Source organism: Lissotriton helveticus, chromosome 10 (assembly GCF_964261635.1).
Source record: "Lissotriton helveticus chromosome 10, aLisHel1.1, whole genome shotgun sequence".
NCBI classification, from domain to species: domain Eukaryota; kingdom Metazoa; phylum Chordata; class Amphibia; order Caudata; family Salamandridae; genus Lissotriton; species Lissotriton helveticus.
Window position 1 is genome coordinate 561,342,090 of NC_136071.1, and position 24,678 is coordinate 561,366,767.

General features: G+C 40.9%; 1 protein-coding gene across 1 annotated transcript in view; it reads left to right on the forward strand.

The window, feature by feature from the left end:
* GRIN2A (glutamate ionotropic receptor NMDA type subunit 2A) overlaps positions 1-24,678 on the forward strand; it is a 1,523,775-nt gene that overhangs the window by 92,308 nt on the left and 1,406,789 nt on the right. The gene's annotated exons all lie outside the window — the stretch shown is intronic.

The following is a 24,678-nucleotide window of genomic DNA, read 5'->3' on the forward strand; positions in this document are numbered from 1 at the left end:
ATGTTTTTCATAATGTTCAACGAATGGGAATCTTTTATCGGATGTTTATCTGATTTGTAATGTGCACGTGAAATACATGATTATACATGCATGTGTAACTCTAGAAATAGCTGCAAAATGTGAGTAAATGTCTACTATGCAAATGTAATTTTCAAAATAAATTCAATATAGCTTGATATGTAAATATAAATGGCAAATGAGAATTACATCTCTTCATGTTTAACCTAAACATTAGTGCACACGCCCATGAATCTCTAGTTCCTTCAGTAAATACATTTTAGTAATGCGTTTAAATGTTTCACACACACAAATAAAGCTTAGGCACACAGTGAATATAATGTCAGGTGCACATATATAAATGTGTAAGGGTGGAGTCTAAATTACACTACTCCAGGCCTTATGTAGAGTTTGGTGGATGTACTACTCTGTCAAAGCATGACAGATATCCCGTCCACCATATTATAAGTCTCATAGGCTGTAATGCACTTGTAATACAGCAGAGCAGGCATCTGCCTCGCTTGTGTTCCTACAATAAGGTAGAACAGTTTAGACCTCCGATTTTGTGTACAAATTAAGATTTTGGATGGGAGATCATTGCCGGTGTCCAGTTACTGCACTACATTTGATGACCTCTGGCCTCTACCCTAAATTCAACCCTGGTACAGAAGCATAAAAAAGTTGCTGCGTTAATATCCGATTCTTCACATTAGCCCCGGCCTTTCTGAGTGGTGTTTCTCCATTTGTAAGGGATTACCAGTCCACTCTCAAAGCCAATGGAAGGGGTGAACTCCTCTGGAACATTATAGAAAAAGCAACCTTAGTAGTGGGATGCATGGAGTAAGGCATATAATAAGAAATGCTCTTCTAGCTCCAAGAGACAACATTGCTAAAGCAACAGGGTCAAAATTATGCACCACAACTAGCTTATACATTTTCAGTACATGACAATATATAACCAGGAGCCGACTGTATTATAGATCTACATTGTTTTCATGAGATTTAGCATCATAATGTTTATCTGCAGCCATGTCAAGTTGATTTTAACAGCCATTGTTGTGCATTGCTATGGTGGGCATGAAAGGCTGTTGTGTTTGAATGTAGGTAGCTAGAAATCCATGCAAAGGGATGCTTGTTTACATAAAATGACAGCATACTTTTTTCAACTTTGACATTATATATGTATATGTTTCCTTGTAAGACCCATCTCACTCACTGTCATCATAAAGCAATTGGTCCAACATTGTTATCAAATCCAAAACATCTTGTGATTTATCTCAACATCATCTGTTCTGTCACATGGTTTATCATTTTACAGTATCCTTCTAGACTATTCTCTGTGAAACATGAGTATGAAGTGCATGACGTGGCTGCCCCAAATGCAGCGTCTTAGGGGCACATGCTGCTTTGTTGGGGTAAATTTGAGAAATTAAGGCCCTCATTTACGGGGATTTGGCGTAGGGCAGTGCTGCAAGTCCCCTTGCTGAGCTCCCTATGCCAAAGTAAAAGGGTGGGGTTGCACCGTATTTTTGCAATTTCTGTACTTTCTCCCTGCAGCATTTTGGCAGCCTAGCACCACTGCAGGCAACCTTTCACTATTGTGTAGGGGTGCCTGTGTTGTCAGCAGGATTGTTTTTGTGCATGAAGGGACGCCTTCCTGCACAAAAACAATCCTAAGAGGCATTTCCTCATTCTGTGTGTGCTGCAGAAAGAGAAAAAATGAGGGGAAATAAAGATATTTCTCCACGTTACACCTCACCTCGGAAGGCATAAGGATTTGGCGCTTCTACAAGACATGATCTTGTAAATCTGGGGCAGCGACAAAAATCCCACCGCAATGCACATGAAACGCCTCCTGAGCACAGAGTAAGGCAACACAGTGATTTGCGCTGTATTGCTTTACTCCATATCTATGAGTACATCCCAAGCCACACAAAGTGAGTTTGCGTGGTCTCACAGATATGATTTTCAAATGTGTGCCACCGGAGCATCACGTAAAATGATGCTCCAGCAATGCAGGGAGCTCGCAAATTAGTCCCTAAGTTTAGGGTGAAAGACTCAAAAGTTTGTGGAAAATAATAAATCTATGGGCTATGGATGTTGCATGAGCATTGTGGTTTCAAACCATTAAACAATTACAAACACCACAAAGGAGGTGGTAACTGATTTTTAAAACAGAGGAGGTCCCATTGGAAACACTTCCCCCTCAGATATCATATGGTCTGTGGCACCCTTAGGAAGAGTAGGCTGTGATCCTGGAGACTGGGGAGAGGATTCCCCTGATTCCTTTTAAATCAACACCACTTCCTGTAGGCAACCTAAAAGAAATATTTTCCATTTGAGAATTCCAGCACAGGAACAGCGGTCTGCTGTTCCTGGCAGGGCACCGTCCCATTGTTTGTAGCCAATAACAGGAGGTAGCAAATTGCAACGTGCTTGATTATTATTAATTAGGCATGTGGTTCTTTGTCACTCTGTGAATTGTGATTTTGTTATGTGGCCTATTAGTACACAGGTGCCTTGCAAAATCAGAGTCTTGTTGCAAAATGTCATTGCACGATTTACGACCAACTTTTGCGAATATAGTCCTTTTAGATACAGCCTTAAGTCGCGAAAAAGAAACTGAACTTTAAGAAAATCCTTCATTTCAATTACATGGACTTTGTACCCCAAACCTCTCTTTCATCCAGGTGGAACTCCCATGAAACCAAGAGTTAGGTTTCCAGAGTCACATTCCAACTCAACACAATTCACAACACAATTAAGACCGACAGTGGTAATTGGATAAACAGAAAATAGAATTAAGGTAATCTTTTCTGAGTGCGCCCAATTCCTTTAATGAGTTGCTTTCAGCTGTTGCAGAAACATATAATTACCAAACAAATTACATGTTATTTTTATCTAAGGAGCTAATTAGGAGTTCCGGGTAAATTATCTTGCACTGGCGACAGAATCTAAACTGCATCTGCTACTTCAAGGGATCGAAATGAGAGCTGTAAATTATGTATGTGAGGTAACTAGACAGAAAGAGAGACACAAACTTTGCATAAAACAAGATTTACAGCAGCATTATCCTTCAGTATGAGGTTGCTTGCATCTAAGATTTGATGTTGATAAGTGGAGGTCGGATACTTTGTGTTGTTTTCCACTTTTATATTACATGGGGATGGTAATTTGTAGGATACTACTTTGCTGCAGACTGGAATAGCAGTAATGTCTGCAAAGCACTTAGAGGACTATGTGGGTGTATGCAGTTTTGCTGTAAACTTTTAATTGATGTGTTTAATAACATATAATAAAAGAACACACTCTCCTATAACCATGCTGTTCAAATGCCCTTCTCCGTTGTATTGTTTAATTGCATCAAGTTCTTTAGAATTATGTTCAAGGGATGAGGCATTTGTAGTGAGATCAGTTGTGTTCAATTTACTAAGTTATAGTGAATGGTAATAGGGGTTATTATATTGCATTTTTTCAACTTCCTATACGTTTATACAATTACATGTTACCTGCTTTTGTGCCCATCTTTCTGCTTTTTTTCTGCTTACTCGTTATGAGAAAATAACTGAAAGACCAATGTTTAAATTATCAAAGACGTGAGGCAATTTATTTTGCTTAGTCATTTCAGGCCCTATTTTGGAAAGACATACTAATTCAGTCACAGTAACTGTCATAGTTTTTGTGTAGGAGTTTGATAAGTGACTACAATTGAAGCTGTGTTGTCTTCCTTTCCTGCACTCTTTCTCTTTACTTCTCACAGCTTCTATTATTTTACTCTGAATCTTCGTTTCTTTCTTTCTTTCTTTTTCTTTCTTTCTTTCTTTTTCTCTGTTTCTTTTTTTCTCTCTCTCTTTTATTCTTTTTTCTTTCTTGAAGGAATACAATCATAGCACTCTGTAATGGAGAGAAATGGATAAGATGTAGAAATATGTGGTACTGAGGAAGAGAATCCACATGTGGCTATTATAAAGAAGCACTAGTGAGCCAATATTTTTAGGAAAGTATGCCTTGACAAGATCAAAAAATAAGATTTGCGTTAAGATATTTGAAGCAAATTTCTATGTCATAATTGAAGATAATGCCACATCTGTGTACAGATTTTTTTGAATGGACGATAGAAGAGGGGATAGATAGGGTAGAGATTAGCAATAGTCTTGGCTCTGAGGGTAAGAGATTGAATTGAAAACATTTACGAATTTACAGTTTGTCTCATCAGGGAACAATTCTGTCCAGTTATTGACTGTGATGCAATAAGCTTTGGTGGCTACATCAGAGGAACAAGAAAATCCTCAGAGAAAATGAATGAGGTGGTATGTATAGCCACAACCAAATAATAATACAGAATGGAAAGACATGACAAGTAGTGCATCAACACTACATTTAAGAAAAAGATAAACATTGATAAGACCAACAAAAACAAGATAAAAAAATAATACATTATTTCAAATGTTACTGCAGAAAAGAATAAAAATAAAATATATAAAATAAAATAAAAATATAGCTATGGCTAAGGAGTGTTGTGTCAACCATAACTACAGCGATAGGCCTATTACCGAGCCGGTGAGCTGGTGTATCTCTGCAGTTTTGGCTAAATTAGATTTGAAATGTATCTGGTCCTGATTGGAGTAAATGTGTATCTGGATTTCTCGAACATTCTATGTGTTGGCTTCAAAATTATGTGAAGCGTTACCAGAATTGTCGGCTACATGTTTAGAAAATGCTACAGATTTGCCACTGACATGCACTTGCTTGGTAGTCCTTCCACGCTCCTGTGTTTTTCTGGATCACCATGCACCCGCTCTCACAGATGATTTAGGGCGTGATTTAGAGATAGAGATTGGTGAAGGGGTACTCCATCACAAATGTGGCGGACATCCCATCCCCCTTATTAGATCTGCCCCAGATTATAATTAGGGCTCCCTGTTTTCCGTTTTTACTGATTTTAACAGATAAATACAGACGGAAAACTATTTATTTTCCTGTCTGTATTTACTTTTAAATACAATAAAATACGGAAAAAAGGTCTTCATCGGATGATTTTTTCTACAGTCAATCATGAGTGACAGCTCAGTAGGAGTACAGATTGAGGGGTAGGGGGGATGGGAAAAGACAATAGATGGGAATAGACAAAAGACAGTTATAGATAATATTCTTCAATGCAAGTGTTTTCAGACAACGCTATATCACTGTATACTGCTGATACCTTTTGCACATTCAAGCGCCAGTGTACATTTATCAGTTAAATAAATGTGGAAAAATACCCATTGCCGCTTCATTTATTTAGAAAATGTAAAATAAAAATGGATAAATCCAGGAAAAATTAACGAAAAATAAATCTGTATAAATACAGATGGAAATGTCGATGAAAAAAAAACGGGAGCCCTAATTATAATACACTTGTAATAAGGGGAACGGGATATCCCTCCTGTTTTGAAGGAGTATCCCATCCTCCAAACTCTAAGTAAGGCACTTAGTTGTAAGTCTGCCAAGGCGCAAAAGTGGATTTGCTGTACATAGTAATAGTGGGAAAGTGCCAATTGAGGTTCTGCTCATTGTTATGAAATATGACATGAAATGTTGAGCCACGTGCAGCACATGTCCCATCTTTGACACTCTCCACTGGAAGAAACTGTCTGAGTGCAGTTCAATGGCAGCATTTTGCAAATTCATTGATGCTAGCCTCTTGTGGCTAATGTTGAACAACACAAAGCCATCTTGCAATGAACATTGAAGGGGAGGGTGTGTGTATGTGTGAGTGCGTGTGTGTGTATATATATATATATATATATATATATATATATAATGTTTTCTGGCAAGCACGTATTTTAATAATCCCTCTGAAATCCCCATTTTTTAAAACTGTTTTTGCAAAGCCTGTGAATCCTTTCTAGGATTCAATGGATCCCACTCAGCCCCTATCTTCATTGTTTATGAGAATAACTGGTAATATGTCATATGGAAAGAGAAATTAAGCCTTTTGTAATTGCATGTTCCATTTACACACAATGAAAACACAAGCAGCACCTTTTTTGCCCTAATTAAAAGACTTAATTCTTTGGAAACATTACGTCCCAGGTATTTTTATCTATTTTTTCAAAAGTTGCATTTAATCCCTACCTCCTCCGCTTCTGTTCCTTATATTTTCTCGACAGAGACGCCGTCTTAGTATGTCTTTCTCTCCCTCGCATGGGTATTGGAACACTTTTTCCCTCCCTGGCACGATTGCGTCTGCAAGGGGATTTTGTCAGGAGTCCACAGTGCATAAAAAGTAGGTCTAATGCGACCGTGTGGGTTGATGAAGATAAACCATTTGCATTTCTGGATCAGTCGTGATAAATGGAGTGTCAGAAGCCGGGGCTCAGGAGGGTTCCACACACTGCCTGCGTCACGAGGCTTGTGGGTGATTTGTGGATAGCATGCTTCCTTAAAGAAAGAAAAAAGCGCAGATGGCGTATTTATATCAAACATTATTTCTTTACTATGCGGAATAAAGTTGTTCTTTTTTTTTATTTTTTATTTCAGTAATTTTTATTGAAAATAAAGAGCATATTTACATGGTACTGGGTGAAACACATGGGGAAAAAAAGAAAGAAGAAAAGGCAAGGAGAGAATGACTCTTCTTCCCACCAAAAACCACTGTATGAAATATTTGCGATGACACAATTTATAAATTTTGTATTCATTTTACAGAGTCTGTCATAATATCAGGTTTGGAAGGGCACATTCGAGAGATGATTATTGCTCATTCGACTTCTTCCGTGCCAGTTGTAAATACTTTTTTTTCAGAACCACCCTTGTGTGCACTGTTCCATCCACATTTCTCTCTTTTGACAAGGTTTGTTTCGGTAACCCAGACACAAGGAGTGTGTTCAGGACTAGAAATAAGGGGTTGATTAGGATTGCGATAATCGGGACCACCCGACAGGCTGTCGGCGGTCCAAACATAGGCATTGCAATGTGACCGCCACCACGGCGGTCGCAATGCTTATACTTTGTATTGCAGCGGGTGCTGCTGATTGCAGCACACTCCGCAATGCAATATAGGGACACTGCACATATCCCTGTACTACGTGGCAGGCCCCATGCGGAGCCTGCAACATGGTGTAGGGACATGTAAGGAGGCAGCATCGGTACCCCCCAGTGCCCACATTGTAGGACAAGGTGGGAAGTGGGGTCTGCCACGGGCCCTTAAAGTCCGTTTCTGCCAGCCTTTTCCTGGCAGGTTAACGGCCATGAAAAGACGGGCAGAAAGAGACATTGTAATATCTTTGATGGTGCCTAGCAGGCACCGCCACCATGGTAGGGACTACAACCACTCCTCCTGAGCCATTCGGATGCGTGACGGTTGGTCTTGCTAACCCCCACCCATCCGCCTGCCATTGTAATATGGCGGGCGGATTCCATGGGTCTGATGGCGGTGGGCCCACCATCATCAGGCCCTAGGTTTAGAAGTTCTGCTAGGTTTAAGTTTTTTTTGTTGCACTTTTATATAGCACTGACTCCACCCTGACGTATCAGAGCGCTTTACATGAGCACCAGTAGCATTACAAATGGACATAAGAATTTGTTTTTGTTTTCTTAGGCATGGGGAGTTACTTGAGCCTCCCACCAGGCTCGAACCTGGTCCCCCCGCTTCAAAGTCCACCACCATAGCCGTTAAGCCACAGATTCAGGGCTGAGGTTGATTCAGGATTGGGATAAGAACTAGGGTTTAATGTGTAGTCATTTTTTTTAAACTCTTTAGTTTGTGGTTGGCCAGACCTATTGTTTCACATAGATTACAAAATACTAAAAGTCGGTTTTTGTCAGCCACTTTCACATGATTGGATGGCTTTGTAGTTTACCTCCCTTCCATGATTCTAATGTGTTTGCCTGACCCAGGACCATTTATCTCTCAGCGTGTTTTGACATCCACTGCTGATATCAGACTTTGTTATGCAATGCATTGCAGGGACTATTTTCTGTCTCTCTGTTTACCTGCTCCCTCAACTTCCTACTCACCTCTCTCCCCACCACCCAATTATTAATTATTATTAATAATTTAATTATTAATTATTCATTCTTTTGCCCCAGTTCTTTTTTTCCTGCCCTGCCACCCACCATAATATCATTGGGTGATCATCCTGAAATGGTTTGGGTGACCATTCAAGGTACCCACTCAGGGGTACACATGGACACACATGCAGAATGGAGAAGACGCCTCCAAATGGATTTGTTTTATTTTAACAAGTTCCATTCAAAGATGACTGCCGCTGTTATGAGCAGATCCACTTTGGCCATTTTTCATGCATTTTGAAATAATAAAATGCCGTTTGCAGGCGGCCACTCCAGGTATGTGTGTGTATGTGTGCATCCACTGTGGTCATCTTATAGTAGTAGTTTGTTACAATAAAACAAAATGCATTCAAAGATTGCCACCCTGCATGCTTGTGCATTACCAGTGGCTATCTAGAATAGCAACAAGCATTAGGAAAGCCAATAGATTTCACAGTTGAGACAAATTGGCTCTATTTCTAATGTATGAAACTCATTGAGTTTCAGTTAGCGATTCTTACTGGGTCACAAATTGAAGAACCTTATGAATAATAATGAGCTAGCTCACAGTTTGCGGCCCATGAGGAATTTGAGCCATCACAGGGATGGTGAGCTGCTGGGGTCAGTAAATTCAATGTCTGTGATAGCATTTTAATAAATTAACCTTTTTTTTAATGCAGCACATTTCTTTTTAAGGAAAATGGGACACTTTTTAAAAACAAAAATTAACATCTACTTTTCGTTTCTTAAGAGTATGCAGTGGTCCCTGGGACCGATGCCTGCACTTAAAAAATATTTTTTTCAGCATTCGCACAGGGGAAGTGGTCCCCTGAGGATTCCATCCCATTTGCGAATGGTTAACACCAGCCTTGAGGTGTTGTTAAAAAATATCTGGTGTGCGACTGTAATTCAGTCACAAAACATTCATACATAGCACTGAAATTTGGTATTTGGAAGGGATGCCCTAAACTCTACTCTTCCATTTTTCAGTTTGAAAAAAGCCTGATTTTGGTAAATGAGCCATTAACAAACATGGTGCACTGAGCACCAGGTTAGGAAACATAAAAACTAAAGGGGCATAATGTGGCAGTGTGTGTGAACCCTTTGCCATTGTGGGTAGGTGATCCTAAGGGGCCCTTGGCATTAAAATTAAGATGTAAATTATTCTTATCACATGAGTTGTGAATCCTGTGCTTCATTCACGAATCCCAACACCTAATGCATCCTACAGACCTTCCGGCATACTGAAGATGTATCCTGCACAGTTCTCAAGAACAGCAACCAATGATTTCAAGGGACTCCCCAGGCCACCTTTCTCTTGTTCTAACAAGAAGGAAAGTCCGGTCTAGCACTGATAGCGGCGAGGAAACTACATAACAAAAGGGGAGGGGCTAGCAGGACAATCAAGGCTCATGAAGCTGGAGGAAGGTTAGGATTATTTTGGTTCATGGGATCAAGAAAGGTTTACTGTAAACTGAGGATAATGCAAAATAAGTGGGTATTCTGTGAGAAAGGAGAATGAATGGATGTTGGAAATTCTCTAATCACTGGCTAGTGCATAGGATAAGACTGGCAGTTTACTACTCCCCTCCTCGAAACAATCTCAGACCTGAGAATAAAACATCCAGATGAAAGAATACTCTGCATCGAAGTTTGATGAAAGAACTCATGACTTCTGCTTGCACCGAGGAACTGGAACGGCTCTCCAAGGGTCAATGGCTGACTTTTTGTTACCTGCTACTAGGACACAAAAATGCAGAGAGCCTCTATAAAAGCCCTGATGGCCAGGGGGCAATGAACTCTGCAGGATCCCTCCCTGGAGAAAGACCTGGTGACTAGAAGACCTGCCTGGAGAACCTGATGGCCTCAGGTGTCAAAAAGCAGAACATTCCCAGTACTTGGAGACTTGTGTGACTTAGTCATTGGTTTCAGCTCCAGGGGACTGGAACAAGATGCTGGGGATTCCCCAGGGATGTCACATCCTCCGCCAGTGTGGGTGATGTAAATACACACTGAAGCCCACATACAACTTTTAACTTCCACGCCAGTGGTGCAGTGGAAAGGTTTGTGCAGCCTCATGCTGCAGCTTGAATGACATCATTAGCATCACCACCTAACAGAAGCATGTCCCACTGAGGCCTTCAACTATTTTGTCCATACGCCATACCCCTTAAGACTCACAATAAACTGAAATAAGTATGTGTCCTGTGTGCGTCTTACAGGCAATTCTAGACATGAAAGAAAATTCAGATAGGGACCGACTGCTATTCCTTTTATCCCATGCCTGTACAATGTAAAGCCCATTCCATGCTTAACTCAATTAAATATTTTTGTATTTCAGTGTTTCCTACACCCTTGACTGCTGGGGGTTTTCTTGCCGCCCATCCTACAAATGCTTTGCCGTGCACTATTCATTTAAGCTTCAATTTGCTACAGTTTACAACTGCCCAGGCACACTCATCTTGGGTCTCCAAATTACTAGTGACCATTCACACTGAACTTCGGTCATCACACTGCCTGTCTCACAGATACAATCCAATTAACTATATATCCTAGCAACTAGTGCTCAATAAGGCTGAAATGGCCGATGAAGTGGCATTGTGGTCAATATTGCAGTAGCATGCTTGGTGGCTTCAAGTCTTGTTCAATGAAGATTCCATGACTTCTGTATTAACTGGGAAGTACCATTACAATCATGCTATGCAAACCTTTAATAACTCTTCAGAGTTATTTATTAATAACTCCCAAAAAAGCCTCGAAATCTTTCTGCCTAGCTAACCATGTGTATCCCACAGCTTCAAGAGCTGTTGCTGCAAAGAGCAAGATCACAATTTCCTAAAAAATGCCTTCATGCTGATGTTTCAAAGCCTGTCCAAACATCTACTGTGAGTGATGGGTGTGGCTTAAACAGCAGTTGTAGCCACGCTCTGGCATTCCTGAATTAAAAGGGACTTTTTTTGCCCACTACCTTAAGAGGTAGTTTTGCAATGGGGCCCTGACAGTCGTCACCATTTACTTGTGCAGAGGTTCTTACTGCATTGGATACATGTTGCATCGTTACACATGTCTTTTACATAAATTCTAAAGTGTTCTTGTTATTAAGGCTGATCACCAGTAGCACATTGGAAGGTTGGGTGGGGGAAGGGTGGGGGCTTGTATTGCTGACCCCTTGATTCTTGTCAGTAGTTCCTACTCTGCACTGATCAATTCGGAGACCCTGGGCCGAAAATGAGAACTAACTTGCAGGCCCGGAATAACTGACCTTTTTTTCACATGCACATTCCCAAATACGTGCTCGTTTCTGCACAGGAACTGGAGTAAATCCAGCGCTTTTTTTGAGCCGGTGGTTTCCGGTACACTGGCACTTAATTGTCAACACTGATAGTCATGACAGTCTGCCATCTTAGAAATGAACGCAATGAGAGTTATTTATTAATTCAATATACATTAAAATGACTAACGCCTGCCCCACGTCAATCTTATTGCGTTGAGGGCCGAAAATAATCTGAATAGCCACACTTGTAGGAGAGTGATGGTCAGTAGTTGTGTTGGTACTGTCATTGGCGGCGCTAACAGGGGCAATGGGTGGTGCCAGCCACAGTGGTCCCCTAACGAGGGCCCTGACTTACGCTTTCGAGAAGTTAAGCACCGGGTTAATCCTTCGTGTAAAGCGAGGAAAAGGCACCATGTGCAAATCCATGTTAATCTACTAAAGGGTCTAATTTATGAAAAGTGTTGCATCGCTGCAGTAAAACAGCCATGCAACACTTTTCAATGCACCCTCCTTGCGACACCATGGATGCGCCGTATTTACCTTACGGTACTCCATGTCGCAAGGATTAACAGATGCGTCAGGAATCCTGACGTATCTGTCGGCACGAAAGTCACCCATTGCTTCAATTGTGTCGTAAGCATGACGCACCTCCAGCAATGCATGGGGAGGCCTATACCTATTGCACTGCATCACCATTACGCCTGCTATGAGGCAGGCATAAGGTTTTGACGCAGTGGCGCCCTAGAAGTGGCGTAATAAAATCTGGTAGATTTCACTGAGCCACTTCTACAAAGTTTTCTCATAGAGGAACGCCCACCCTGCATATATTATACCTGACGCAGGTATAATGTGGCGCAGGGGTTTGCAAAGTGACGCATCTGCCTGGATATGTCACTTTGTAAAATGGTGCAGCGTGGAGCATTATTTACGCCGGCATTGCATCATGAAAAGTGATGCAATGGCGGTGCAAAATTGTCCCGAGGGGCTCATAAATAAGCCCCCCAGTGTTCTTGTAATCAAGTGTGGACGACATGCCGTAAGGATTACCTCTCCAACTAATGCATAATTTGGCTTAGAAGTTAAACACTACGGGGCAGATTTACAAGCCCCTTGCGCCACTTTTTTGTCACTTTTCCCATGTTAAAAGTGGCGCAAGGGGCTTGTAAATCTGCCCTTACATATATATGGATTACTAACATTCTTTTTTAGTCATAAACACATTGTCATAAAAATCAGAAGGGTCACAATGTATAAGGTCTGGTAATATGTCTTCTGGGTGCCAAATTACCTCATGACATTCTCTCTTTCTGTTGTGGCAAACATAGCCTTTCCCCAGGCCTCTGCCCCTCTTTCCTTCAGCTGGTCACCGGGTCGGCACGAGCCCATTTAGATAGATCAGCTCTTCTCCGTTTACAGGCTTTCAAGTGCGTTCATCTCTCCATTGAAAAGACGTCAGGACAGAAGCCATATTTCAGCAATACCCTCGATGCGTGTCATTTAGTGAAATTCTGCCAAACCCGGATTAATTTCCCTCGGCTCTGCTCATCCCGGGCACGGCACTACAAAGCAGATATTGCTTACAACGCACACTTCAGCGCAGCAGAGTAAGAGGGTGTGAGACATGGAGAGCCCTTGCAGTTTACGTTGTCTGATGATTTCTGTCATTTTCTCAATGAATAATGCCCACACCACAACGTACACAGCCGTAGCAGGCATTAATTGGCGACTCGTTCTCTTCATGCGGAGAGGGCGCAAACCGCCGGTGCGTAGAAACAGGACCGCGTTTCTCCTCACAGGCGCTCACCTCAGTACATGATTAAGACACGTTGGTTGGATGGTGTGAGGGGAAAACATGTCTCGGTCCCAAGACGCTTCTAATCTTCGAGCTATCGGAGACGTGGCTATATTTAGCTCCCATTAGCTGCGAAATGCTCAAACAGCGCCTCCTCGTTTGTTTTGTTTAGCTCTGTATCGTGACATGTTTAGATCCATGCACATTCCTTTAGGACACGCGTGCGCCAGGGAAGCATTACTCACAGCTGTCAACCTTCCAATCAATTTTAAGTTGCTGCTCTTCTTCGGGGTATTATTGGACGATTGGGGATTTATCTTTTCGCCAAGTGTAAATAACGTGCAGGGGCGTGCAGGGGCAGCAGCAGCACGGATGAACAAGAGAGGGAGGCAGCAATGGCGACCTGGTGCTGTGCAGCGCTGAGATTGTGCGTCACAACCAGGGCACAAGTCCTTAAAAAAAGAAGTGGGGGGACGCTGATGTCACGACAGGAAGTGACGTCACGAAAGGTGGCTTGCACCATCAGACTCATTGCCTCCCCTTGCTCATCCCTTAGATGCGATTGCATCAGAGAAGCCAGCGCATGAGCAGCGTTCTGAATGGGCTCCGATCTCGCCCCAGAGAGGCCAAAGAGTGAATGTGTGGCTCCATTTGCTCCAGTTATCGAGCTCCCGGTAAAATAAATGGGGGGATGCCGTCCACCCGCGTGGTACCCCTACTCGAGCGCTGGTCACAACATCACGTTTTCAGCGCGTGGGTGATTGCCTAGCACAGATAAGGGTTTCCCAGCCTAGGCGTTGGTAATACTGAGTGGAGAAGCAAGGGTGTCAAGGGCCCTAATGCAAGGGAGGATATTAAGTCCTACCCCCGGTTTGTTATGCAGTGGCGGCGGTGGGGGCGGGTGGGCAACACACCTAGACATCACGCACACCCATGCATTGACAAACACGCACACACACGACCATTCACAACAATCACTCACAAGATATTCAGACATTCATACCTGCATGCAAGCACCAAACATTCAAAAACATATTACCTGTGCTGCAGCTACCAGAGAGGGAAGCCTCAGCGGTCTCAGGAGGGTTGGGACTGCTTGCTCTTCTCATTGGCTGACTTTAGTTCTGGCAAGGAGGAGAGGCAGCAGTCCTTCACGGAGTGGGATGGGGTAGGTGAGACTGCTGACCCCACCCCAATTTGTGACGGCCATGGGCACTTCAGAACTTAAAACGGAAGCGCCCAGGTTCAAGGCAATCAGTGACGCTCTCACTCGCTTTGAGGGGGAGGGCATCTAAGCACTTTTAAATGTACAGAACCTAGGGAACTCACATCTATTAATTTACAACATGTAATAATTAACACACATATAAACGAGGCAAACACACATATGAAACCAAATACAAACATTTGTTATGCAAATATATTGATATTATGTACCATATGACACAAGTGCAATTTTAATGGTTTCATTTGACATATGTGTCTGTTTTGTTTTGTCTGTGTACATTGGTTTAAGCATGGTTTTGAATCGAGTGTGCTGTAGATATGACTGAAGTATGAGTGTGATTCGACATGTAGCTTTCCTTACATTGTATGGATTTTATCAATATATTTGAATAAAAAAAGTTTGTATTTGGTTTCCTATGTGTGTTTGCCCCATTTATATGTGTGTTAATTATAACATGTTTTAGATTAATAGATGTGAGTCGCCCTAGGTTCTGTACATTTACATATTTGCCCTGCCTAGAGGAACTCCTACTCAGTTGCAGGGGGCCTTTGTCTTTACATCAAATAACTTTTGCCAGCCTGAGGAGGTCACACCCACAGGGATGCGAAACCCTCAGCCTGGCAAAGTTTAGCTCAGGCAGCTAGGTGTCTGCACATTTAGTGCATGTCAAGCTCCTGGCTGACTGACCTGAAAAACAAGAGTGTTCACACTCTTTTTGTAAGGAAAAAGGGGAGGGGGTGTGGCCCATCCACGCCTTACGGCTTGACTGCGGCTGTTTGTTAGTAAAAAAAAACACAAAAAAACACGAATTAGAGTGAAGCAGTCAGCTCACAGGCTAGAACCCTGGTGCCACTGCACCTCCTCCACTGTTGAGAGCTACACCCAAAACTGAGATGCATAGAACGATGAATAGTGTGTATGAAATTAAATGCAAGAAAGTTTCACAATATTTTTGTATCTAATGGAGAAATTGTTATACTCAGTGACCCTTAAAACGTAGGAGAAAAGTCTTGCTATGCAATTTTCTGACTGTATTGGTATTTACAAGCGCCCAGCAGAGGATTCACATGTTGGACTTCACTATGAGATTTCTCAATTGCATTTCACATATATATTTGGTTAGGCAAAGGAAGAATAATTGGTTTTCCCAGATTCACACAATGTTTAGTCTAGTGTCTGAGATGTGTTCCACCCGCATATTAACTAAAAAATACTGTGGGGCAAAAATATTGTGGCACAAATATTGAGGAACACAATATTGTGAATTTAAGTATAGTTTCACTATACTTCATATATGTACCTTGACAATATATACAGCTCCTCAAGTTTGTCAGATCGGATTTAAGAATAGTAAATCTATGCTTACCTATATGCACTTATCTTCTCAATATTTTGATCCTCCATATCGAAACGCAATATTTCAGCTCTACAATATTGTTTTCCCTAATATTCCATCATATAGCCAACAGCACCAAAATTGCAAGTCATGTCCAGAGGTTCCAAAGTAGACACCTTAGACAATAGACCGCCACATTTCCTGTCATGTGTTATATATTTGTGAAATTGACTCTCAAGAGTATCTAATTGTGTTTGTTACTGAGTTCTATATCTTAGTAGTATTCTGAAGAATTGGTGAACTGGTAGAATATTGAGTTTTCCACATCGACCTACACAAATATTGACCAGAATAAAGACTACTGCTATATAGTCAAGGTAAGCAGATATAGGTAAGCACACTATTCATAACTTCACATCTACATAGCTTGACAATAAATATCTCTTCAAGGCATGTATATGTGGAGTAAAGAATAGCAAATCTGTACTTACCTCTATATATTTACCTTGCTGATATAGTCGTAGACTCCCCTTTCGAACTAGGGTCCCACTCCTGGTGCCTCTGTCACTTCCCTCAGCTTTCCAAGATAAACTTCCGCAGCTACGGAGAGTCTTCGAGACAGAGGAAAAGAGGTAGGGCGGAGAAAGATAGAGAGAAAGCAATCAGAGAGGAGAGGGAAGAGAGTGATGGAGTGAGAATGGATGGATGGAAAGGGAGATTGCGCAAGCAGATGAAGGGAGCGGGGCCTTATTTTGAGCACATTTGCCAGGACTGCTTTGTTTCCTCAGTCTGGCCCTGAAAGTGCCACTAATATTCTGAGTGTCTTGAGTCAGAAGTTTTTTTTTAATGCATTGCCATACTGCACAAGCAGTGTCAGCATGCATTATCTTGTAGCTACTCAGCTCTGCTCTTGCAAAACTATTGTTCTAAAATGGCGATCCTCCCCTTACTTGAGGCCCGTGTGGCCAGTATGAAAGCGGCGGAGCTTCAATTCGTGCAGGAGGTGCACCGGCACTGGGGCACAGGGATCTCAGTGCCCCACGGAACCCTGAATATTGCTGCATTTTATAATTCAAACACCTGTTGGGAGGGCACTTTTCTTCTTTGCACTGGGGCCCATGACACATGGCACATGACACTACTGCTGGGTGGATAGTACCAGAGTTTTCTGCAGGCTCTATACACTGCCCGACTATGACAGAATTCTAGAAGTTACTTCAGATTCTAGAAGGAAATGGTACTTTGCAATACTGAGGTTCCTTCTGCGTTAGCATACCTGCTTCTGATTGCCAACTGAAATGGACAATTGCATAATATAGAAATGTACATAGAATACCTCGGGCTTTAAATTATGGCTTTTGTGAGCGACCATAAGCCAGGGCTCTCCCCTCTTTGATTAATGCTTCCGAGGTGTGCTCGAGACAGCAGAACTCTGCTATTTCAGGAGCACGCCATACTCCATCAATAATATGCGTAGGGTTAAGATCACCTTTCAAGATGGCGATCAGATAAACCCCAGTGACACTTCAGTCTGTATTAAAAGCCCCATTAAAAAGACGAATGTGAAATTTCATTTTGGTATAACAAATCAAGGGCAGCCTAGATGAATGCTAATTCTAAAAAACTTCCATTCAAAAATATCTCATTATTTCTCCTCAATAAATGTCCTTTGCTCTTGATCTAGGGCACGCGTTCCACCCTGCAGCATCTTTCTATATAGAGTGCATGGCTATGTAGGTGCTGTCATGTACCGCACTGGAATATTGTTAATGAACAATGCCTACAGGCACAAGATGAGGGCTTCACCTTGACGTGTACTAATTATGCCATTATACGCGTGCACGGGTGGTGCGGTGTGTACATTTTTAGGCTGGATTTGTTCTTCATATGAACTTCACTGGTAAGCAGGTCAAGCAACCAGACATTACACCAGTTACAGATTCAATTGCTTGTGTTATGTTCAGGGTGAACTTAATGATTATCTTTCAATCCATATATCTTGATTCTTTGCTATTTTCCTGATGTTCTCACTGCCAGTGACAAAGCACACTGTTCCTGATTCACAAAGGTATTTGCACATCTAAGATTGCTTTTTGTGTGTGCAAATAGCTACTTTCATAAGTGCAAAATTACATTTACAATTCTCAAAAGTTGTTAATACACTTGAAAAAGATTTACCCACACAAAGGTTTTATTGTTAGCAAATCTCCTCCGGTGGGAGGGGTGTCTTATTGAACTTGGTCGTGAATATTAACAAGCACCTTTTAAGTTTTTTCACATCATGAACATGGTGTTAAATGTACATGTGCAGGGGTAAATTGCTTTCAGGGATATTACGGGAAAGGGGCCATCCCATAAAGTGGTAGAAAGGCAAGGGAATGGGCTTCTCCAAGGGTGACCTATATTCCCAATGGAGAATAAAAATAAAAAACATAGCAATTCAATTTGCACCTGCACTTTGTACTCACTCTATCTTTTATAATAAAATTATTCATGTATGCATTTTAGCTTGAAATAATGACATTCTCCAAACATTTCCAGGATTTCCAGTCAATAAGGGCAACATTTGTTGCCCTGGTATTACTTGATCCCTCAGCTAACTGTGATACCATCTCTCATAAGATCATGATCTCTAGGTTGGCGGAAATAAGCATCAGGGGTACAGCACCGGAATGGGGCAAATTTGATTTTACTACTGTAACAGAGCCCATGCAATCCATCACCCCAATCCAATCTGAGTTGTGGCCTATTGAGCAGGGGTATCATCAAGCCCCACCCTCTTTAAAATCTTCCTTAGGCTGCTCACCCAGCTGATTCATGACCAAGCTATCACGCACCTCACCAATGCTGCAGATCAATTGTCACCCATGGATTTTCAATCTTTGTATGAATAAATTAACTTCCTAGTGTCCCACAATGCCTTAAAATGTAATGGGGATAAGACAGAGGTACTCTGCTTCTCTACGAATTCTATACCCGTTCTATCCCCAATGACTTTTGGCCTTAACCAGCAGAATTTCCTTCTTCTCCTTCTCCAGCAGTCATACAATTTTGCCCTTCAATTTCATAGTGATATATAGTAGACCTCTAGCGACCTCTTGTTTCACCTCTTGAGGACCTTGCAAAAGATCCTCCTGTTTATTCCTTCTCACCTTCATCCTCTGGTGATCTAAGCAACCATACTAAGTCGTCTCAACTATGCAACCCCCCTCTTCTTAGGGTCCCCTAACTTTTTGATCAAGGTCAGTATAGAATACAGACTTTGACAACCCGACTAGCTCTATCACTCTTTTGCTGCTCCGTGGCACCTTTGGTCCTGGATAAACTCCATTGGCTTCCTTTATATTAAAAGATCCTTTTTATGCCCCTGTACGTGGTGCACAGAGCCTTTCGCCGTACAAGTCCTGTTTATTTACAGTCCAAATTTTGGCACTATCACCTTGTCCACTGTTTGCGTTCTTCGGAAGCAAATCTACTGATACAGCACAAATAACTGGGGTAGCAGGAATTTAAAATGGAGGGAGCATACTCACGTTTCATTCAGGGTAAGGACACGTTTTGTCAAAGGGGACAAATAATTCCCTTTTGGAAAAAAAACTATATTGTGCAAATGCACATTTGGCAAAAAAAGTTTGGTACACAAAAAAATCCTCCCAATGGAAATTCTAAATCAGTAACCTGTGAATACTTCTGGAAAAGACAGAAGTCCCAGGCATACTCCTGCAATTATTTTAAAATTCCCCCAAAAAAGGGACAAAAATGTTGTGACTTCATATTCGTACTTTTTGAACATTTGTGTAGCAAAGACCAAAAAAGACCGAAAATATATAATTGGCATTTTACAGAAATACTATTCAATTTAGATATGATAGTTGGAGATGTTGGGGATGTTTTCTTTAACAATGGTAGAGTTTTCATTAGACCTTTATTTTGAGGTCTGGGTATCATCTGGGCACTTTGGGAACACATAAGGCGCTTGGGTTTAATTATCCTAGTTAGTGGAACAGGACAACCAAACAAACAGTATAAGTCTTAGATCTTTCATATGCTAGATGCACAGGTCTGAAAATGGTTAGACACAACTAAACAGCAGTGAGACATGGGAAATGAGAATTTGAGTTCTTCTTGCCTGTATTGTAGAATGTCAATTTATAGTACTATTCATTGGGGTCATAGTGAAAAATTACATCTACTTGAATAATATGAAAACGTCCAAATGTTTCCTCTCACTTTGATTGAGCTCCTATTCTCTAGCTCGAGTTGTGTGTTCCAAATACCCATACATACAAGAGTAAAAACGTACATTATCAAGCAATACAATATTGAAAAAATGAAAAATGTGTCTTACCACACAAAGTGTCTGAAGATCAAAATGAATATTCGAAAATAGGCTTATACTCCCGTAAAAAAGCAACAAAACTCCTAGTCACTGCAAAGAATAAAAAGTAGCTAAAAAGAATGACTATTAAAGCCAAAAAATTGAACTGATAGGATTGCATATTTTTCCGAATATCTGCATCCCGAAAATAGAACACGGTAAAGCATGCATTTTGAGTGGAAAATAAAGCTGTTTAAGGTGAAGTTTGATGTTGTTCTTTGGCTTTGGAAATTGTAATAGTCTTATATATTTTTCCAAATAAAGAATACAGGCTACAGGGAGCATTACAATTGCAGTTAAGTATAGCTCTTTGAAACGCTAATTGAATGTCAAATATGATTTGAGAACGAAGTAAATGTTCTGTATAACGTGTTATTTTCGTAAAGTGTGAATTCAACATGCTGCCCCGAATCAACAGATTTTTGCTAAATTGCAGGAGGGAGCAGGCAATGGGAATTAGCAGTGAATAGTTTAAAGTCACATAGAAGGGAAAAATTAAAAGAAAATACTGCTACATCTCCCATATTGAACAGTATGTACCTGAGGATGTTGATTTTTACACGGATTGAGTATGGCTAGATTGCTAGCGGTGATATCGTTTTGGAAGTGAGGGCCAGGTCTGTCAGTTTGGTGTGGAATGTCCCTGGTGGGACTGGACCAAGACTAATTTAAATGTTCATGGTCAATGTCTGAAATGGCACAGATAAGCTAAACACAATGGCTTGGAATGCAGCCCTGCAATTTATTCATTCATTACCCACATCACTTTTTCTAATGTATACGATAAGGTGGAACATCAAGAGTCGTTTTGGTATCACCACCATGATTGTTATTTTTCATTCTTCCATAACATATAAATAGCCGAGCTCGCCAATCAAAATCTTCTTACTCAAAGATTCAATACAACTGATCGCAATTGGACCAAATAGCAAGACTTCCCTTAAGATGAGAGCAGGGAGTTTGGGGCAATGACATTGAAAGCAAATCAAGAATTTTTGACTTGCGTTTAGGACTGAGAAAGATTGCAACCACCAGCAGCAGCTCCTCAAACGAGTGGCTTGAAAAATGCAGCAGACTTTGATCTTGGATTCATCCGTACACACCTGTAAATTAATCAGTGGGAGGCAGGCAGGAGTCAGCCTTCTTCTGCGTCTCACCCTTCCCAGTCACCATTCTGGGGGATTGGATTGCAAGCAAAGTTTAGCAGTTGGATTTTAGGGGATTGTAGTTTGAGACACATGGACTTAAAAAGTTCAACCATTAAAGATCCCTGCATGCAAGGGCGTTTGGAGTATGTTCCTAAACACAAATTATGGCTTTTTAGACTGCTCAGCAGACTATTGCAACTCGTGGTACCAGAATATTGGAACTAAAAATAAACTGACCGAAACGTTGTTTCCAAAAAATTGGTCACACAATATTGCCTCATTGTAGTTATTAGTAAAGCAGCTACAACTAATTAAACAATATCTTTATAAATAATGTTTATGACACAGTATACATATCAGCCAATATGTTTGCTGACAATATGTTAACATGTAACCCCTCGCCTTCCATCTTTCTACCACTTGATTGCATGTTATACATGACCCCTAACCATTACTCTAAAGATTGAATGCCCAGAAAGAATGCTCCCTAAAACAGCTTTTTCACTGCCAGTATAAGGGTTCTCTCAAACAACCAATATTGCACTCATTCAAGTGAGTATATATGAATTACATTTCTTATTACAGAAAGGAATGCTATTGACGAAACACACTGATCATTTCAAGAGGATGGCACGCCCTTTAGAATGTACTATTCTGTCCTCTATACAATGCCTAAAGCTGTGTCCTACAGAAGTTTACAGTCAGCATCCAGAATACTCATTTTAACAGCTTAATGTGGCAAGAAGCGGAGACTCTCTAGGCCTCACTGATCCACACATCACCAGGTAACACAATCTAATACAACAGTGTGTTTGTATCATCACCTGGCTAGCAGCCAATTGGGTGATAACTTATTTTTTCTTGTTAACAATTTAATCTTCTTGTATTACCATAAGAAAGGAATCATTGGCCAATCTCTCCAGAATCCTCTGATTTGCTCCACTTCCAATAGTTCCTCGTAATTTGTCTCTTCTTTTAAACATCTCATATTCAAACCAAAGCTTTCAATAGTGATGGCGCTCTGGTACCTGAACCTCAATCTCTTTGCAAAATCATCCAAAATATTTTCTCATTGGCTGCATGGACCTTTGTTAGTTGACTTGCTGCACCGTAAGGGAGCAAATATCAGAAATACATTTCAGACTTGTGAAGCCATTATGACTCCACAATAAGGACCAAGAAATCTATAATTATGGTTTAATCGGTATATTTTAGAACATGTAATCCTGTGTAAATGCAGAGGAAAATTAGTTCACAAGATACAGCTGAACAGTTTGCAGACTGAAATGGGTCAATAAGTTGAGCTGTAAGACTATACGCTACAGAATGGCAACAGACATAATGAAGCAAATTGTCACAAATAGGTGTTCCATAAAAACTTTTCTATTCTAAACGTAGATTGAGAACAAGTTTAGCTAATGGGTGTTTCTATTTAGGAAGCATAGAGGTTTCAGCACTGAATAGAACTTCTGTAGATGTTCAGAAAAACAAAATAAATGTTTAGCATGGAGCTTCACACACAGCACGAGCCCAGCAGAGAGAAGGAGAGAGAGAGAGAGAGAGAGAGAGAGAGAGAGCTGTTCCCTCTCAGAGTCAAAGGAAAGTTTGCCGTACTAACTATGGAAGCACCAGCTAAAATAACAGTGCTTCAAAAATATCCTTGTCTCTCCTTACACCACCAGGAACCAACCAAATCGGTGAATGTGGAAGGAATCAACACACTCCCTTAAACTTCCATCTCATCACTACTGGGACTGCAGCTCTTAACCTTGAGCTTCCCACAATTCTGTTACATGATAAAGAGAAGTCATCCTTCTCTGAGCTTACTGCCAACTTCCTCCCCACAGCCCTAAACAATAGTCATTTAACACAAACAATGAGCCTTTCTCTAACTAACTAGAAGCATGATAACACACCAGCAAAGGAAAGAGAAGCAGTCTATTGAGAAAGTTAAGGCACACATTTCAGTAGAGGTCCGAAGTCAGGCTAAGTTAACTTGATAAACAAAATTCATTTTGGTTACACTACTGTGCATCTATATATTAGTAATAGAAATACATGTTAAATGTTAAAAGTGAATATGCAAAAACATGATTACATGGGTCAATTGATTCTTTCATACACTTATATATGAAGCCTGAATTGCTACAATGATAACACATGAATAATATAGTTTAAATGCATCACACATGTTAATATATTTAAGTCACATGTTCAATATGAAGGCCATATAGGAGTACATAAATGTATAATTATGACATATAGAGGGTGGAGCCTAGGTTACTCTGCTCCAATAGCCTACAGAAGCCATGCTTTCCTCCAATAGTTTGCCGCAGGCACCAAGGATATTACTAATGCAACCAGTTGCTTTCACAGCGGTACATTGTTTTCAGGAAGCAAATTTTAATATTCGTACCACGATCTATGCCTAAGGTAGTGCCAAAAGCTTACCAGAAACTGTTAAGTTCACTTTCCACCAGATGTTATCGGACACCTCATTCACTCATGCAGGATTTCGATCTGGGACTTCTTCACTTTTGAACTAATGCTGTGATTCCTGGAAAGGTTCAGAAACCAATCTTGTTAACTGCCCTTTCCAAGATGGTGGTCAGTGCATGGGAGAATGTTTGAGGTTCCCAAACCAAAATGCTATGGAGACTTTTCCCACAATGTCAGTATTTAGACTAACAGGCTTATAGATTATTACAGGGAAGGGGAATCTGTGGAAGTCCTATTTCTGTTAGACGACGAACAGCACAAGTGGTCAGGTTTGGAGACATTTTGTGATGGCCTACATGGCAGTCTAAAGCACAATGTACATAGAGAACTATGGAATGTAGATTTCGTATGGGTATTTTAGCCTCTGGTGTTCCTTTTAGAAGTTACAAATCAGCAATCAAGTTAAGGTACATGAATCTCAGCACCATGCTGTTAAGATACAGAATAACAACTGGGAAATCCAGTCTCCTAAAGACATTTAGACATACCGGTATTAAGCAAACAAGAAGTTCAGTTAAAGCAATAAAAAAGATCAGGAGTAAGATCTGGTGCACAGAGAAGAGTTTCCGGTCCTCTCTTTTACACATGAGTAAATCTAGAATCATCTAAGTTAAAGTCCAAACTAAGAAGATGGTTCTTTATCCTAAAAAATCCACAAAAAACCACGAAACTACACAAAAATAGAAAATTATGAGAAAGTGCGGTAAGTGAAGGAAGTAAAGGAAGGTATCAGCAATGCAGAAGCTCAGTCAATAATCTTATTGGGGCAGGGGAGTTTTTCGTATTAGCTTAAGCCACACTCAGCAAAAACCAAAGGGATTAGGCATATAGGTCTAAACCTCTCAAAGTTCAAGAAAAGTGTCTCTAGCATCAAACAGCATAGACTCCAGATACTCACACTAAAATCGTTCAGGTATCTCTCGTCTGTTTGCATCATCAGAGGTTCCATTGTCTTTTTCCATTCTCACGTTGTAAGCTGAAATGTTTGTAAA